The sequence below is a fragment of the Otolemur garnettii genome, unplaced genomic scaffold (genome assembly GCF_000181295.1).
Source record: "Otolemur garnettii isolate 467f Iridium unplaced genomic scaffold, OtoGar3 scaffold00197, whole genome shotgun sequence".
NCBI lineage: Eukaryota > Metazoa > Chordata > Mammalia > Primates > Galagidae > Otolemur > Otolemur garnettii.
This window is the reverse complement of record NW_003852592.1, coordinates 155,027-170,174: the sequence shown is the minus strand read 5'-3', so window position 1 is coordinate 170,174 and position 15,148 is coordinate 155,027. Positions and strand designations below refer to the sequence as shown.

The 15,148-nt window shown below is 46.1% G+C and overlaps 1 protein-coding gene across 2 annotated transcripts in view; it reads right to left on the bottom strand.

Annotated features, from left to right (window-relative positions):
• The window catches only part of SLC20A2 (solute carrier family 20 member 2), a 57,165-nt gene extending 46,486 nt beyond the window's left edge, over positions 1-10,679 (bottom strand). Inside the window, exon 1 of one of the 2 annotated variants that reach the window (XM_023507667.1) lies at positions 9,759-10,679. The gene's annotated coding sequence lies outside the window, so the exon portion shown is untranslated. The remainder of the gene's footprint in view (positions 1-9,758) is intronic. The other variant, XM_012812229.2, reaches the window with a different exon arrangement.
• Between the last annotated feature and the right edge of the window lie 4,469 nt (positions 10,680-15,148).

Here is a 15,148-nt window from a genome sequence, read left to right as displayed (position 1 = left end):
TAATTTCAAGTCAGGTCTGCGGCGACCGCTCTTTCTTTTTGAAACCTTTATGGAAGACGGACTCTTTCATAGCTTCCCCTCCTCACCGTGTTAAGGACGCCATGCCTGACTTTTGCCTTCAGTCTTCGGGATGAAGAGTCAGAGCAAACAAAACACTAACAAAGGAACAAAAGGCAGGAAATAAACTCTGTCCAAATCTTTAATCTGAGATCCATTCTCCTCACCCTCGTACAGAAGCCACCCTCTTTTTCCTGATGGCCACTTGACAGTTCTCCTGCTCTAACTCAGTCTCAAGCCTTGGAAAGTACTTTTTATCAGCTCTAGCCCTTTTAAAGAAATAAAAAGATGTTTTCTTCCTTACACTGAACCATTCAACTTACAAAGAATTCAATTAGCTGAAATTTAACCACCTATATCCCCTCTGCCTGGATGTGGCGTCTTCTGCGTCTGTGCGCCTGGCTGTGCAGGACAGTTTTGGGATTCGACGCAGCTGCAAATGCTGGCAGGTAGGTCGTGCTGACCCCCGAATGTCAGACTCTCTCTCCCAGAGAAGATGAAGATGCACCCCCACGTGGGCGCCCTCCTTGAGAAACAAGGATGCAGACGGGAATTACACAATTACTCCTACCATATACCTGCAGGAGGAGGGGACAAGATGACAAGGAAAAGTGAGGACGAAAGAAGGGAAAGAAGGCCACTCCCAGTGCGGATGAAAAAATGGTAAGAAGGAACCTGAAAAACCAGCTCTCCAGGCCCGTGGGCCAGGAAACACTCTCCTGTGAGTAACAAAGGCCAAACTGCCGGGAGTGTGGGATTCTGGATTCCTCCTAGTCTGTGGAGCCACTTTGGTTTTAAATTAAGTCGAAGGCCCTAATCCCCGCAGAAAGTAGATCCAATTCAGACTCCGTCTAAACTTCTGTGCCCAAAGCAACCCTGGTGACCAGATTCCACTTCAGTCCAGGCCCAGGCTTAGAAACTTATTGGAAGGGGAGAGCCTTAAATGAACGTCAGAAGTCCTCGTTCTCACGAGTCACCGCACAAAGCAGGTTCAACTTTCGCTCAGGATTTTCTTAAATCAGCTGCCACAAGCACCAAAACAGTTACCCAAAATAACCTTCGGATTAAGGCCATAAGGACATCCAGCAGTGCTTGGCAGAGATAACTGAGGGGCCAGCCTGCTCCTACAGTGCTGCCAGGGCACTGGGGAGGTGCTTTCCGACGCCGCGAGGGGGAGGGCTGTGGACGCACTGGCCAGGAGCCAGCGTCCTTTCCATACCCCTCGTCACTGTCACTCAAAATACAACCGGAGGTCTGCTGCACACGGTGCCGCCATCGCCATGAACCTAAGTCTTGAACTCCGGTCCCTTACTAACTTTAAATAGACGATCATGACATTGTTTTAACAGACTTAAAGATACACTGAGTTCCTCAGCTCCCTTCCTTTGCTCTCCAGATACAGTAGTTGAACCTCTGTCAGTTGATTATCCAAGGAATGGTAACAAACTGGTCAACACATGGAGATGATCGATGTAAGAAACTAGGCCTCCTGTACTGATACATACATGTGGTGCATGTCCGTCTCTAAACATTAGGTCAGCTTAAGGAGGAGGTCAGTGTAGGGAGGGGGTCAGCTGTGGAGGTTCCACCGTAACCCTGGCCAACCTGAAGCCAGATTCGAGTTCACTGAAGATCCAGCATGGCGTGAACGCAGATGCTTGCTGAGTACCTCCAATACTGCAAAACTAACACAGCTAACCTTGACCAGGAACTCTATACATGGGTTTGTGTGGGCCTTTTCCCAAGAGCCATCCATGATCCCACGTCTCTGCCTTAAAAATAAGCCAAACTTTTCCATTATAAAAATAATATGTGCTCACATAAAAAATTTGGTAAGTACAGAAAAGTGAAAAGTAAAACAAGGAAAAATGTTCCTAGCCCACCGTGGCCAAATAGCCATAAGTTTTGTTTTGAGACAGGGTCCAGCTCTGTCACCTGGGCTAGAGTGTAGTGGCTTCAGCACACTTCACAGCAATCTTAAACTCCTGGGCTTAAATGATCCCCCTGCCTCTGCCCCCCAGTAGCTGGGATGACAGGCATGCACCATTGCATCCAGCTAATTTTTCTATTTTTTGTGGAGATGGGGTCTTGCTTTGTTGTGTGTTGCCAAGCTGGTCTCAAGCTCTGATCCTCAAATGACTCTCTACCTCGGCTTCCCCAAAGTGACAGAATTACAAGTGTGAACCACAGCACTGGCCAGAATAACCAGTTAACATTTGGGGTATAATACTAGTTTTATCAGCTGGGGTAGGCATTACTTAACAGGAGCCACTGAGGAGCCACTGAGAAGCCACTGCTCAGTGAAATAAAACATAAAAAATCAAAACAAAATGAATTTAAACAGCTCTCTTTTTAAAAGAAAGCTTTTCATTATTACCTAAGTCAGCGGTTCTCAACCTGTGGGTTGCGACCCCTTTGGGGGTCTCCTGCATATCAGATATTTACATTATGATTCATAACAGTAGCAAAATTACAGTTAGGAAGTAGCAACGAAAATAATTTTATGACTCGGGGTCGCCACAACATGAGGAACTGTATTAAAGGGTTGCAGCATTAGGAAGGTTGAGAACCACTGACCTAAGTAATCTCTGCTCCCTGAAAAAAAAAATTAAGATACAGTTACTCAAATAGATGGGGTGGGAAAGGAATCACACATAAGCTCATCTCCTAAAGATAACTACAGCTTACACTTGGTACACAGTATTCTTTTTTCACATAAATACATAATAGTACCCTCCTTTACAAAAACGGGGTCATAAACGCATAATATAAATTTTCTAACCTGTTGGCTTTAGTCAATACAAATCTGACTTCATCATTTTATGTATTTATTTTTTTTTTGAGACGAGTCTCACAATGTTGCCCTGGGTAGAGTGCTGTGTCATCACAGCTCACAGCAATCTCAAATTCTTGGGCTTAAGTGATTCTCTTGCCTCAGCCTCCCAAGTAGCTGGGACTACAGGCGCTCGCCACAACACCCGGCTATTTTGTTGTTGTTGTTGCAGTTGTCATTGTTACTTAGCTGCCCCCGGCCAGGTTCGAACCCACCAGTTTGGGTGTATGTGGCCAGCGCCCCAACCACTGAGCTACGGGCACTACCTGACTTCATCATTTTATTTTATTTTATTGATTTCATCATTTTAAACAGCTGTGCAGCAATGCATTCTACAGCAACCCCATACATTATTTAATCAGTACTTTATTAGGTTGTTTCTAAGGATACTTTATTGAATTATTTGGTCATTCTTACATAGTTTAATAGTAAGTAGGAGGAATTTTTCACTTATCTCCTCGAGTTTAATTTTTTTTTTTTTTTTGGTGTCTGAACATCTATAAAGAGAGTTTATCACTTAACCACTCTTTTTTTTTTTTAAAAAAACATTCTTATTTTTTTATTTTTTTTTTTTTTTGAGACAGAGCCTCAAGCTATCCCCTTGGGTAGAGTGCCGTGGCTTCACAGCTCACAGCAACCTCCAACTCCTGGGCTCAAGCGAGTCTCGTGCCTCAGCCTCCCAAGTAGCTGGGACCACAGGCGCCCGCCACAACGCCCGGCTATTTTTTGGTTGCAGCCGTCATTGTTGTTTGGCGGGTCCAGGCTGGATTCAAACCTGCCACCTTAGGTGTACGTGGCTGGTGCCTTAGCCACTTGAGCCACAGGCGCCGAGCCAACATTCTTATTTTTAATGGCACATATGTGAACTAGCCATAGATTGATTTTAGAAACATTTTTTCCAAGGGAGAAATACCAAAGAAAGAATGACTATTTAGTAATTTCTCTTTGTACAGAAATGAAAATAACTTTTGGACTGTTATCATTAAGCACCAAATCAACTAGAATTTTCTAGAATGTTCCCTATTGGATATAGAGTAATTGAGAGTTCATGGGTTTCAAAAAAATTGTTTTTATTCGGAGGCGCACTCGGGGTGTTGAAGTTGGCCATCTAAGTTCTCTGCATTGGTGAAACATGCCTCTCTTATCTGTGAGCAGCCCCCATGTTCACCAGGCCCCACATATTCTGGAACAGACACACGCAGGAAATAACAGTGTGTGCAGCTTAATGTCACAGAGGTCAGTTTTTTCCAAACATGACAAGGTCGAAATACTGACAGTGACATCAGTGTACACACTTCCCACCTTACCCCTCCATATCCCACCACAAGGCAAACTAGTTCAGGCCCAACTGTCCCCACTTGTTTTTTCTCACTTCAAGGAGTTTTTAATACTCTGCAAAAAAAGACCCACGATGCCACTGACCCCATTCTCAGGGGCTACGACATTGTGGCCACAGTCCCCTGGCTGAGGCAGGGCGTGTCTTTTTTGGATACGGCAGTGTTACTTGTGTGACACTTTTTAAATAGCCCTGGTAAAACCTGTCCTCAGACAGCCCTTTCTTGTTATGATCACAAAGAGGTTTTATTGTACTAAATGCTACTCGAAGTATAACAAATCGACACATTCTCAGAAGCAGAATGTGTCAACCCAAGGCAAAGCCACAAAGGGAAATATCCAAAAGGGCAGAGAAATATTTAAATGTGCAGAATGGAGAGGGGCTCATATGCCTGGAATTCCAGCACTGTGGGAGGCCAAGGGGAGAGGATTTCTTGAGACCAGGAGTTCAAGGCTAACATCAACGTAGAGAGACTCTGTCTCTCCAAAAAATAAGGAAAGTTAGCCCGGTATGATGGCGTGAGCCTGTAGTCCCAGCTGCTTGGGAGGCTGAGGCAGGAAAATGGCTTGAGCCCAGGAGTTGGAGGCTCCAGGAGCTATAAGGATGCCACCCTACTCCAGTCTGCAAAAAAACTGAGACCTTGTCTTAAAAACTAAAAGCCAGAGGGAGGTGGGGGAGCTGGGTGGGGGACTCTGAGGAGTAACTATGTTGAGCCTCCAGCTTCCTGACCAGACCAGCAGTCCCCAGCCTTTCTGACACCAAACACCGGTTTTATGCAAAGCATTTTCCACAGACGGCAGGCAGGGGGTAGGGGGAGGACATCAGATTCTCACAAGGAGTACAACCTAGACCCCTGGCAGGCACACACACTCCTGGGAGAACCTAACGTCTCCACTGCCTGACAGGAGGTGGATGGAGCTCAGGCGGGGACTCAGTGATGGGGAGCAGCTGTGAGCCCAGGCGAAGCTTCACCCCAGTGCCCAGCACTCGCCTTCTGCTGTGCAGCGGTTCCCAACAGGCCACAGACAGACCAGTGCCAGTCTGCAGCCTGGGACCAGGGCCTGCAGCTCCAGATAACCCACCACATGGGGAGGGCACAGCACTTGTGGTCTCCACCATTTCAACTGAACCCTGAGAATTTGTTGGTATTGACTTCTATGTGTGCCATTGAACTACCTGCCACAGATACAAAACCGTCGAGGAAAAGCCTGTCCCTGCACTTTACGTCCAGCAGAGACCCAGCAGCCAACTGCACTGGATGCCTGTAGGGTCCTTCCCTGTGGCCCGACTCCCAGGAGGCAGCTCTGGGGAACGGGGTGCCTGCAGGTGGCACGTCAGCTCACTCACCAGCTCTTCTCCTGTGGGAGTGACAAAGCTGGGGACATAGGGACACACAGACTTTCCCGATAGGTTCTTGCCTTCTAAAGTGGGCTCCCTGGAGAGAGGTCATGGGGGGGCACGACGTCAACTCCCTACGCCCCTCTGTTCTGGCTGTATACCACTTCTGCCCTAATTTTCCTTCAGGTGATGCTGAAAATAGAGTCTATTTATGAACACACTAAATAAAATAAAGAAGGATATATCTATCTGGTAACACAGTGTTATTATTCACACATTATCTCATGCGCTTCTCATCTGAAATGGGCACTGTCGTAAGTACCGAGTTCAGAAAAGTAATTGAAAACTTTTCTGGTTAATTATTAATTTTCCCTAAGTGACAAAAGGAAAGTCAGGGCTAGAAGGGACTTTGAAAGGTCATTTATCTCCCGACTTTGGGGATAACACTGAAAACATTATAAACAGAAACCCCGTTTCAGATGCCTCCACATCCCCATTTTATAATACCATCTTCTTTATCTCATCCAGCGGGCCTCAAACTTCAGTGCCCATCAGAATCACTGGGGGGTGGGGGGTTGTTAAAACACCGACTGATGGGCCAGGCCCTGCCCCCAGGCCTCTGAATCTGCAGGTCTTGGGTGGGGCCTGAGAATCTGCAAGGCCCACAAGCACCAGGTGGGGCTGGGCTGCAGGTACAGGGACCACGTGTGAGCACCACTGCTCTGACCTGACCTTTGCTGGCCTCAGCCTGTGTCTTCTCAGTGGGAAGAGACGCTAGATGGTCATTCCCTGGCACTGAGATACACACAGACTTGAATAACAATTCAAGAGTCACCCCTCTCATTTTCTCCCCCTCCAGGCTAAATAATAGACGTTCCTACCCTTTTATTATAGGTATCGTTTTCCAGCCCCTAATTATTTTTTGAGGTCCTTTGTTGAGCCCACTCCAAGTCCCTCTTGGTAGTGGAGCCATGAACTAGACCCAGAACCTTAGTCAGAGACTGGCCAGGCTGAGAGCCCCAGGGAGAGCCACCCGCAAGCCCACTTACCCATAGGCGCTGCCCCCGGCACCCACGCCTGCCCTCCTAGCTCTGACTCACGCTCTCCTGCCTGATCCTGGGGCCTCAGTGATGCTTAGCAGACCTTCATGGTGCCTTTCTTCTGAGAAGCTTCGGGCATTTCTTTAATTTAGCAGCTGACTCAACACCCTAAGCCAGCCAGGGGAAGCAGCTTGTTGGACTGCAAGCTAGTTTAGTGGACCTCAAATGCAGACTTCTATCTAAAGATCACTTTATGGGGAATTTTATCTACATAATCCACATAATAACAGTTTCAGGTACAAGTGAAACTACAGGCTCGTCTTCCCTTTGTGGGCTCACTGGTCTCTGTCACTTCCACAGCAGTAGGGGGCAGGGGGAGCAGCAGCCTGGGTGGCACAGCTGTCTGTCCCAACCCTCTTTGGAAAGGCCCAGATGGACTGAATGCTAACAACTCCTTGCCCACCCCGTTCCGTCTTGTTTTCCTTTCTTTCCTTTGTTTTCGTATTCTTTTTTTGAGAAGGGTCTTGCTCTGTTGCCCAGGCTAGAGTGCCATGGTGTCAGCCCACCTCCCTGCAACCTCAGACTCCTGTGTTCAAGTGATCCACCTGCCTTAGCCTCCCGCACAGCTGGGACTACAAGCGCACACCACCAGGTCTGCCTAATTCATATTCTTTCTTCTGCCTGTTTATTTACTGACGGTCAGGGGGCCCCCCGTCTCTGTGTCCTGCCTAATTTTAGCACTGAAGTCTCTGACAGTGGGGACTGTGCTTTGTGCACTGTGTGTGCTCTCAGGGTGTTTTTTACATGCTAAGTAATAACGGCAGTCCCAGCACTTCCCCAGAAGTCAGCATTGCTCCCAAGGCCCAGATCTCCTACTTGTGGGAAAGCCAGGAAAAGCCCCAGGGATCCCTCTGCTCAGGTGCCTTTCATTTTTGTTAAAACAGTTGCAACTCAATATAACAAAGCCTCTCCCTACAAAGTTTCCTTTTGAAGGAGAATATTCCAGGGGTGTGATCACTGAGCATTCAGCTCCAAAACCAAAGGCAACCTGTCAGGTCATGCAGTTCCCATCCAGCTGTGCAGACCAGTGACCCACTGAAACCGCCTATGAATGAGGGACCCCCAAGTTAAGAGTCCTCTGCTACCCAGAAAAATCCTTCAAAGCTTCCGAGCAGTCAAGTTATTCTCCAGGAATGAAGTAACATTAAAATAAATCTATGGCAATCAGCAGCTTTCTGTCAGAGCCTCTGGGTCGATTTATCTACTTTGAGGGCACAGGAGGAGTGGACAGGCAGCCAGAGAAAGTGGCCCCACAAGGACTGGAGTGGCCGTGAGTTACCTGCGGTGAGGGTGCCGGCCACAGAGGCTGCCTGTGGTTCTCGGCACCTGGCCCCCGCATTGTGACTCTGCAAGTCGAGCTCATTGGTATTTGTCACCCCCCATGTCACACTCAGCCGACAGAGCCTGTCCTCCCAAGGAAGCCGTGACAGCATCACTTCAGCACACAGGACACGACACAGGGCACAGAACCCCAGACGTCCCCCACAGACACTTACACAACTGGAACCGGCTCCTCTTTCATTCACCTACATCACTCGCTCACAGCACATAAATCACTAAAACACACACTCTGCAAGTGTTTACGAGCATTTTAAAGACTTGTCATAAAACACAACGCTTCCTCGTAGTAAATAAACCTACAAAAACTTCAGTTTAAAAAGTGGATAAAGTCTAATCGACTTTTCTCTTTTTAGGACTAAACACTATAATCGATCAAGTAAATACTCGCTTAAAAACTAGCAGCCAACTATAGTAGATCTTAAAAACACTCCACTGAGATTCTGGTGGTGCCTTTTTAACAATGAAAAGAGTAAGAACTACAAGATACACCAGCGTTACTGCAACGAAACCCCGTCTGCTGCTGAAAAGAATGTCAGAGACTTTTCTGTTATAATACTAATTAATCCGGACAGCAAATGTCTCCTCCACTCAATAAGAAACTAAATTTAAAAAGAAATTTCTTCCTAAAAATAGCTCAAGAGCTCAGCTCTATTTCCCTTTCTTACATTCTTTTCCTACTAAATGTACCACTGGAACATTTCCCGTCATTGTCAACACCTTATGTCATTTGTATTTAAAATCAGACAATGCGTAATAAAGAAGTCTTTAGATAAAGCTTTCCAAAATGGGAAGTGGCATTCACAATCCTGAGGGCAGGCGCCCTCCTTCCTCACGGAGATGACAGACGGGGACCCCTGGTAAGCAGCCACTATACCACCAGGTAGAACTGCTCAATAAAACTGATATTTCCAGAGCTGATATAATTTATGTGCCCATTGATAAAGAAATTCCAGCAATCTGTGTGGTATAAAGTCAGTCCACTCTGAAAACACACGTCTAACTAAGCAAGGTGACTCAGAGATAATTTTAAATATTTGATAGTACAATCTTTAGTTTTCTTCAGCCTGAGTTTAAATTGGCAATAACCTGTTAGACTAAGAGCAGTTAAGACGAGAGGATTTCATCACCTTTGGTTAATTTTGATAACTAACTCAACCTTCCAGAGGATGCTTTAAATTACTCTCTGAAATCTTGCTTCTAAATTAGTTTTTTAAAGTACTTCTTTTTTAGGAGTCTATGGGTCTATTTTTAAGTACAAAATACTCCTTAAAAAAATAAAAGCCGTGCATGCACATGTTCAGCAAAGTCACACTTGACACTCCATCCTGTGTACATCACAGATTGTAGCACAGGGTATGACACGAATTCACTCTTACCATTCTTTTCCTCAAGAGTTAGGTAACCATAGAAAATGAGGCTCCATGGCACAATCACAGTCTAACGTTGCTGTATGTACAGGAACCATATCCATTAACCAAATATTTAAACAGATAAAATGAGTAATTACCTATAGATTGCTTTTGCAGAAATAAAAATAAGAGGCAAATATTTTCTCTTGGGAAAGCTGATTCAGACAGGTTCGTGTAGTAGGGTACATTTAAAGAAAAAACTTTTGCCACATTCTTAGATTTCTCTAAAGTACTAACCACAAAGTTTCCAGTTTTCCCAAGACAGAGACATTTTACCGTGATAGTAACGTTAGGAAGATTTGAGGAGAACAAAGAAAAGCCTTAAAAATTCACCCAGTACTTACAAGCAGTTTCAAAAAACCCTGGGCCACGATTCTTCAGAAGACCGGTGTCCAGATCATAAACGCAAGCTGGAGTCTAAAATAGACATCCTATCACGTCAGGCTGAGAAGTCACATTTCAGCTCACCGACTTCTACTTGGTAAACAGTTTTACAACTCATAGAACTAACCCTGGCTAAAATTAACTGCAGCCGAGCAGGCAGGAACGCGCTGACTGGCATCCTGCGTGCCGGGTTTATTCACTAGGACAACTTTGCTGTCCTCTTAATGGGAAGTTTGGCCCAGGGGCGTGCCTTGGTGAACAATACGCAGCGTCACGATTATGCTAATTACTGAATCCAGTCCAACAATGCTAACTTCTTTTAAGTTGTTTTCGCAAGTACTGACAAAGACAGAGTTAAGCTCTTTTCACAACAGGCATTCGCTGGGTTTTTAAGCACATTCAAATCGGACCCAACTCTGGCAACAAGGTGGCAGTGCTGTGTGCTGTCCTCAAGGAAAGGCAGAGTGAACAGACGCTGTCAGATCCAACAGTCTGACTCCACGCGGCACTGCATGAGATTAAAAAGACACAACACACATGCCAAGAAGCCCATCAATACACAGATCAAAGCCTTTTCTTTACCTACGATGGAATTTCATTTACCTGCTTTCTGGCTCCATCCTCTGCACCTCCCCAGGAGCTGCTGTGAGGACAAGGGTTCATTAATAAATCACAACTGAGAACAAACATCTCAAATATTTGCAAAAGGCACTGTCCTTGGAAGAAGTGTTTTGAAGTGCACTTAACTGCCTGGCTGGAAAAACCGTCCTCTGCAGGAGACAGATCAACTACAAAGGGCCTTGAAGCTCAAGCTCACAGTTAAAGACCCCAAGCACATAGCTGATATTTAAAAGAAAGTTAGAACAGGAAACTTTCAGAAATACAAATGTTCTTAATAAGTCCAACTTACAACGAAGACACAGCGCTGCTCAAGAAGGCTCAGACTCACTGGCTTTCTATATTTAAATTCTGACAATGTGTTTGCTCTCACTGGACTAGGAAAGATACCAAAGCACTTTATAAATACCAATCAAATCTCCAGACATCTCTGGGAGATGTCATTCTCCATTCTCCTCCTTTTATTTACTTATTTGTTTGTTTTTTCAGAGACAGAGTCTTACTCGGTCACCCTGGGTAGAGCGCTGTTACGTCACAGCTCACAGCAACCTCAAACTCTTGGGCTCCAGTGATCCTCTTGCCTCAGCCTCCTGAGTAGCTGGGACTACAGGCTTCTGGCATGATGGCTGGCTAGTTTTTCTATTTTTGGTAGAGACTAGGTCTCTCTCTTGCTCAGGCTTGTGTCAAACTTATGATCCACCTGCCTTGGCCTCCCACAATGCTAGGATTACAGGTTTGACCCGCCGTGCCCAGCCCCTCCCCACTTTTTAAACAGATGGGTAAACAGGACGGGGTAATTCAATGACTTGAACCAACCACAGGTGGCTGTAGCTGCCTCCTGACCTCCGGAGAGCATCTTCTGAGTGTTATATTAAACACTTAGCTATACCCTTTCTACTCTGACAGATCTTTTCAGTGTAATTTGCTTTCCTAATTTAAAAATGTCACGTGTTAGTTTGGACTTGAGAGGATCCACTCTACTCATCTCCCAGATCCCTGGTCTGAGCTCCAGGGGCTGAAAAGACACTCCTTGACGTTCCACTGCAGACAGCCACCCCTCAACACAGATCCCTGAAACAGCCATGCCCTCATGCACCTCCGTCCATCTGTGGTGTGCGGGCCACACGATCATCATCGGCACGATCCCCCACCTGTTGTTTACAAAAGCTTCTGGTCTGAGATTCCACCTCTTGCTGCCCGATCTGTGGCTTCACCTCTACTGGGCAACAGCTGGTGGGCACGACAATCACTCGGACCCAAAGGCACTACAGGTGCCAAAAGGAAAGAAGTTATCACTCATCGAAGACGGCAAACTTCTCTGACGAGCGTCATTATTCTCAGGAATCCACAGCAAACTTAACTCTGCAACTCTTAATGCCAAAAAGGGCCTCGGCAAGCTATTTTTGACACAATTATTCTTGTCCTGTTATGTCACGGTTCAGTAGGAAAGTCTCTAAGCCAAAACATTATTTCTGCCCAAAGCCTGGAAATAAGTAAAGCAAATATACCAAGTTCGCTTTTGCATCGGGTTTTGGACTGGAGAAGGACACTCTGATGTGCGATGGATCGTATGCCCATGCTATCAGCAGGGGACACCGAGCGACCTCCTAGCTGCTCACGCTCCACATGTGCAGAGGATGACTCTGCTGTTTCTCTCAGCAGCAGCCACACCTGTTCCAAAATGGAAGCACCAAACATTCCAAAGAAAACAGCATATCCTCCAATGTCGATTAGTCATTCTGTTGTTTCTTCCTCATTAGTGAAAATAACCTGAGTTGACTGTACTCTGGTCCAGGCACTTAACAAGCGGAGATTCACCCCTCAGCGGCCGTGTCTTCCTGGGACTGTCTCTGACCAGTATGGCCCCCCGTGTGCAGGCAAAGTCAGATTGTCCTGGTTGTTCTCAGGAGCTTCTGGTGCTGGGGAAGGAGGAAGCTGCAGTGCCGCCCAAGTGGAGGGCGGTGATCTGTGCCACTGGCAGGTCCGTGAAATTAAAACAACAGCAACAAAAAACTACTGTTTTTACAAACTCACACTAATGAATTAACCTGGATACCAACTTGTTATAATTTAATTTTAAATCTTAAAATTAAAAATTTCCAGGATTACTTAAAAAAAAAACCCACAAAAAAGTGAAAATAATTTTAATTATATATTTAATGTCTCGAAGATATTGTCATTTCAGCCAATAGTGAATATTAAAAATACTAATGTGATCTCTTACACTCCTTTGCTTATACTGTCCTGAGTCTGTGAAGTCCAGTGCGTCTCAACTTGAACGATGCACACATCAAGTGCTTGGTAACCGCATGTGCCTAGTGACCACTGTAATGGACAGCTCAAGTCTAGAAATATCAGACGACGATTTTTCTTTTTCTGAGACAGAGTCTCACTATGTTGCCCTAGTAGTACTCGGTCACCCTGGGTAGAGTGCTGTGGCGTCACAGCTCACAGCAACCTCAAACTCTTGGGCTTAAGTGATTCTCTTGCCTCAGCTTCCCAAGTAGCTGGGACTACAGGCACCCGCCACAATGCCTATTTTTGTTATTGTTGTTGTTACAGTTGCCATTGTTGTTTAGCAGGCCCAGGATGGGTTCGCACCTGCCAGCCTCGGTGTATGTGGCCGGCGCCCTAACCACTGAATGACAGGCACCGAGCTAGATGACAAGTTCTATAACATACATATGGACTCATAAGCACTCAGTAGACATGAACTAAGATACCGTGGATATAAGGTTGAAAAAATTATAATTTTTTTCTTGGAGGAGCTCAAAGTCTAGATATTCTGCATTCTTAACCTCTGAAATAACATCAAAGACGTCCTGAGTTCATGACGTGTATTTTGGCGGGGAGATAAGTTTCTTCACGGCTTTCTCAAAGGGGTCTGTGACCCCAAAAAGTTATCCATAAGACAAGACTAGCAGCAGAAGGTGGGAGACCTGGGAAGCTCAGGGAAACCGAGGAACTGAGACCGAGAGAGGGAGAAGGATCACTGGGAAAGGGGAAAGAGAGGACCGAAAGGGAGGGAAACCGAAGAGAGGGACAGAAGGAAAGAGTTCCATCTCTGGGCGCAGAATTAGAAAATCAGAAGACAAAACCTGGTCTGTTCGTTACCATGCTTGGTGCTGGGGACACAGAGATGAAAGACAAGGTGTTCACACTTCAGGGAGAGGAACCGACTCACCAGGCAAACCCACCTCTACAAACCCACTAAGTACGAAACTGCAGTTTACAGGCAGCGTGCCATGGAGGGCGCAGACGGACACAGTTCATTTCTTAGATGAAGTCTGTTTTCTGATGAAATTTTAAATCTATGTCCTAGAGTGATACAAGATTCTGAATTTTATTTTGGAATCTTAGAAGAGTCTCAGGAAGATGAGGTATTTCAACATATTTAAAAATTACATCTGAAAATACCAGTTCCGTTTCCATTCCGAGCTCCTCCTCATCTTCAAATGAGACCTGGTTATTTGGTCCTCCAACTACTGAAAGTGGTAGGGTGTGGGGGGGATTCAAGTTTCACCATGGTTCCCAATTCTTCAGAGGATGATGTAAAAGATTCAAAGCCTTCAAAAAAAAATGGAGACAAAAACACATCAACCCATTAGGGAAGAATTCTTCTTTGGGTTGTAGCTGGGGTGCCCGAAAGACCGGGGTTCAAAATATAGGCCATCCGTACTGGCTCTCTGACCTCAGGCAACTGCACTGAGTCAGCTTCCTCATCTGCAGTTTGGGGACAGCAAATGCCCATGTCAAGGTACATTGTGGGAACCAATCGAGAGGCCTGCGGCACGGCGCACAGGCGCACGGGAAATGCTGTGACTGTCGTGACCACAGTGTCCAGCATCACTGGGGTACTCGCTGCAAATCAAGTTGGGACTTAGAGGACTAAGGGCTCTGCTTTTACAGCACAAAACTTCAAAAAATAAAAAGTCTAAAGGAATGTCAAATGTTATGTATTTCAGGGAAACTAGGGGGCCACAAGCTCTTTTCGAGAACTCCATAGCTGTCACTGACTGCCTGATTAATTCTTCTGCATGATGTCACCTCATGTCACTAGCTGGAGGTTGACTCAGAATGTTGGGACAACGTCTTGGTTGCTGCAGTGATGACCCCCCTACCCCCCTATTTGTTCCTGGTCCGTGCACCCTTCCCTTTGGGAACCCACATCCCACAATGGCTCTGGGCCTGGCCAGCAGCAACCGTATCGCAGAGCCCTGACAAGTGCCTCATGTGCTGCTCTCAGGAAGCCTGGGCCCTGGCCAGCCCACTGGACGAGAGGGCCACAGGGAGCAAAGACCAGCCACCACCGCTGAGGTCCCGTTCTGGTCGGCCCACGCCTACCAATGTGGGAGGGGGCCATCCTAAGCCATGCAGCTCCAGACACATTCTCTCTGCCAACTGCAGAGACCCACCAGTCTGCCGCAAGCCAACATCAGCAAGGTGACCTACACACCTTGTGAGGCACAGGAATGTCTGTTTTTTAAGCCACTAGTATTAGGTGGTTTATTGTGGGTTACTAGTAAAAGCTCACTAATGAACACACCTTCAAAAAGTCGGTATGCTCAGGGTAACTGTACTGGTCTAACCATAGCTATTCAATCTGTCTTAATACTTCCCAAATGGATTCATGAACGGAGAACTCTCACTCTAAAAAGAATGAACAGTTACTTTCCTCAGCATTCATTTTTCTGTAAGGAACCTCTAGAAGTTGACCACCCACGGTCACCAT